Raw genomic sequence first — 4,020 nt, forward strand, 5'->3', positions numbered from 1 at the left:
CCCATCGCTTCCCATCGCTCACATTACCACATGACCCATCTCTCACCCCAGCCCGTGGAAAAATTGTCTTCCACGAAACCGGTCCCTAGTGCCAAAAAGGTTGGGGACGGCTGATATAACTCATACTGGGTGCTGTGCATTCAAGGGGAATGTATGATTGTGATGGACCTGGTCTTGAAAGGCTTCCCTGAATAAATGGAAGACGAGTCAGACTTTATAGTCAGAAGGGAGAAGGTGCTCACTTCAGCAGCACATAGACTAAAATTGGAAAAATACAATTAGCATGGTCCCTGTGCAAGGATGACACACAAATTTGTGAAGTGTTCCATATTTTTGCACAACAATGTGAAAGTGCTTAATGCTACTGAAGTGTATATTTAAATTAGTTAAAATGGTAAATTTTATGTTATGTATATTTTACCACAATAATAAAAGGGGAATGGTGTTGGGATGGTTCCAATGCAGACAGAGGGAACAGCAGGTACAAATGTCTTGTGGGGAGAGGGAGCATGGATGAGAGGAAAGCCAGCAGGGCTGGTTTGTCAAGATTTGGAGGATGTTTTATGGCCTGAGATGAGGAGTCACAGGCAGAGGCCAGACCACCACAAACCTGGATACTGATCTCTGTCCTGAGATCAGTGGGAAATTGTTGAAGAGCTTTCATAAGGGCAGCAATAGAATTGTGTTTTGAAAAGTTACCATGGACTAGGGTAGACAGTGGGTAGAGGGGCAGTGGATGTGGCTGACCAGTTGGGAAGGTGTCAGAGTCCTTCAGAAGAGAGATGGGTGTTGCTGGGACTAGGATGTTGAGGTTGAGATGGAGCGAAGTGGATAGATTTGAGAAAAGTCAGAGGGCCAATGGCTGAACTTGTTGAAAGTTTGCTTTGGGAGTGAGGGGAGGAACCAGTCAAGAAAGATCTCCATGTTTCCAGATGGATGGTGGTTCCAGTGACTGGGACAGGAAGCACAGAGAGAAGGAGTTTGGAGAGGTGGGTCATGATTCTTGTTTTTGACATGCTGAGTTTGTGAGCCTCAGGAAGTTTGCAGCTGCCAGTGCAGGGGAACCTACGCATGGGGCATTGGTGCTGGGTTAACTGAGGCCCACACTAATTTCTGGTAGAGTTTCCAGTGATGCTACCTGGCTCACAGCACAACTTATTCTCTGAGGCATGTTTGTCATGGGACATGTGAGGACTCAGGACCACTCCCAAGAGAGAAAACAGAAGGAACACCCAGTCTGCTCCATTGGACAGCTGACAAAAACAATTTTTTCTTCTTCTGAAAAGCTGCTCTATGTCAGAATCTTGACTAAACCATACATGTTGTGGATGGTAGATAAAATGCGGTTGGTTGTATGCAGCTGGGATGGCATCTATGTGTCCACCTCCAGTCTTTTAGACCCAAGGATGAGCAGTCCTCAGAGTGCTTCTGAAATATCAAGCATAAAAGGCAGGTAATGTGTGCTAATTGAAGCAAAATGTCATGTTCAATCACAGGGCTTGATAGTCTCTGGAACAGCTGCCTTTTCATTTGATAATTTTGGAAAATCAAAAACATCCACCCAAGGCAGAGGTAGCATTGTATTTTTCAGCTTCTCTCCTCCCTGCCTTGAGCTTCTCTGAAATGACTACCACTGTTCCGGTCCCATCTGAGGTAACCTCAATCTTTATTCACACCCCACCAATGAAAGATGTGTAAAGGCTTCAAGTGAACAATCAAATGTCAAGAAAACAACATTTTAAAAGACTCTAGCTTTAGGACATACCATCTAGGCAACTAAGCATGTAATAAATGCCTGCAATTTGTTACACATGCCTCAAGAAGTAAACTCTGGCTAGATTGAATGGCAACTTTTTCTTTTTTTTTTTTTGAGATGTCAATTCTTCCCAACTTTATGTATTGAATCTACACAATCCAAATCAAAATCCTAGCAAGCTATTTTGTAGATATTGAAAAAATTATTCTAAAGTTTATATGAAAACACACCATAATGGAAAAGAATATGAAAAGAATATGTATATGTATGTATGACTGAATCACCTTGTTGTACACCAGAAACTAGCACAAAACTGCAAATCAGCCATACTTCAGTAAAAAAAATAAAGAAAAAGAACTTTGAATAAAGTTTATATGAAAACACAAAAGACCCAGAATAACCAAAGCAATGCTGAAGAAGAACAAAGTTGGAGGACAGATACTACCTGACATCAAGACATGCTATAAAGCTACATAATCAAGACAGCCTGGTGTTGGTGAAAGAAAAGATAAACATATCAGTAGAATAGAATAGAGAGCCCAGAAGCAGACTCACACAAATATGATCAACTGACTTTTGACAGAAGACCAAAGGCAACACATTGGAGAAAGTATAATCTTTCATCAAATGGTGCTAGAACAATTGCACAGTCAAATGTTTTAAAAAAAGAAACTAGAAATAGACTTTACACTTTTCACAAAAATTAACTCAAAATGTATTCTTTTTTTTTTTTAACATCTTTATTGGGATATAATTGCTTTAAAATAGTCTGTTAGCTTCTGCCTTATAACAAAGTAAATCAGCTATACATATACATATGTTCCCATATCTCTTCCCTCTTGGGTCTCTCTCCCTCCCACCCTCCCTATCCCACCCCTCCAGGCGGTCACAAAGCACCAAGCTGATCTCCCTGTGCTATGCGGCTGCTTCCCACTAGCTATCTACCTTACGTTTGGTAGTGTATATATGTCCATGCCACTCTCTCGTTTTGTAACAGCTCACCCTTCCCCCTCCCCATATCCTCCAGTCCGTTCTCTAGTAGGTCATGCCTTTATTCCTGTCTTATCCCTAGGTTCTTCATGACATTTTTTTTTCTTAAATTCCATACATATGTGTTAGCATACAGTATTTGTCTTTCTCTTTCCGACTTACTTCACTCTGTATGACAGACTCTAGGTCTATCCACCTCATTACAAATAGCTCAATTTCGTTTCTTTTTATGGCTGAGTAATATTCCATTGTATATATGTGCCACATCTTCTTTATCCATTCATCCGATGATGGGCACTTAGGTTGTTTCCATCTCTGGGCTATTGTAAATAGAGCTGCAATGAACATTTTGGTACATGACTCTTTTTGAATTATGGTTTTTTCAGGGTATATGCCCAGCAGTGGGATTGCTGGGTCATATGGTAGTTCTATTTGTAGTTTTTTAAGGAACCTCCATACTGTTCTCTATAGTGACTGTACCAACTCACATTTCCACCAGCAGTGCAAGAGTGTTCCCTTTTCTCCACACCCTCTCCAGCATTTATTGTTTCTAGATTTTTTGATGATAGTCATTCTGACTGGTGTGAGATGATATCTCATTGTAGTTTTGATTTGCATTTCTCTAATAATTAATGATGTTGAGCATTCTTTCATGTGTTTGTTGGCAGTCTGTAGATCTTCTTTGGAGAAATGTCTATTTAGGTCTTGTGCCCATTTTTGGATTGGGTTGTTTGTTTTTTTGTTATTGAGATGCTTGTAAATTTTGGAAATTAATCCTTTGTCAGTTGCTTCATTTGCAAATATTTTCTCCCATTCTGAGGGTTGTCTTTTGGTCTTGTTTATGGTTTCCTTTTTTGTTTTTTTTTGTGGTATGCGGGCCTCTCACTGCTGCGGCCTCTCCCGTTGCAGAGCACAGTCTCCGGACGCGCAGGCTCAGCGGCCATGGCTCACGGGCCCAGTCACTCCGCGGCATGTGGGATCCTCCCGGACAGGGACACGAACCCGTGTCCCCTGCATCAGCAGGCGGACTCTCAACCACTGCACCACCAGGGAAGCCCTATGGTTTCCTTTGCGTGCAAAAGCTTTGAAGTTTCATTAGGTCCCATTTGTTTATTTTTGTTTTTATTTCCATTTCTCTAGGAGGTGAGTCAAAAAGAACCTTGCTGTGATTTATGTCATAGAGTGTTCTGCCTATGTTTTCCTCTAAGAGTTTGATAGTTTCTGCCCTTACATTTAGGTCTTTAATCCATTTTGAGCTTATTTTTGTGTATGGT

The 4,020-nt window shown here is 41.1% G+C and overlaps 1 pseudogene; it reads left to right on the forward strand.

The window, feature by feature from the left end:
- The first annotated feature begins 234 nt into the window (after window positions 1–234).
- LOC132427815 (U6 spliceosomal RNA) lies at window positions 235–335 on the forward strand (annotated as a pseudogene).
- The last annotated feature ends 3,685 nt before the right edge of the window (window positions 336–4,020 follow it).

This window comes from Delphinus delphis, chromosome 6 (genome assembly GCF_949987515.2).
Source record: "Delphinus delphis chromosome 6, mDelDel1.2, whole genome shotgun sequence".
NCBI classification, from domain to species: domain Eukaryota; kingdom Metazoa; phylum Chordata; class Mammalia; order Artiodactyla; family Delphinidae; genus Delphinus; species Delphinus delphis.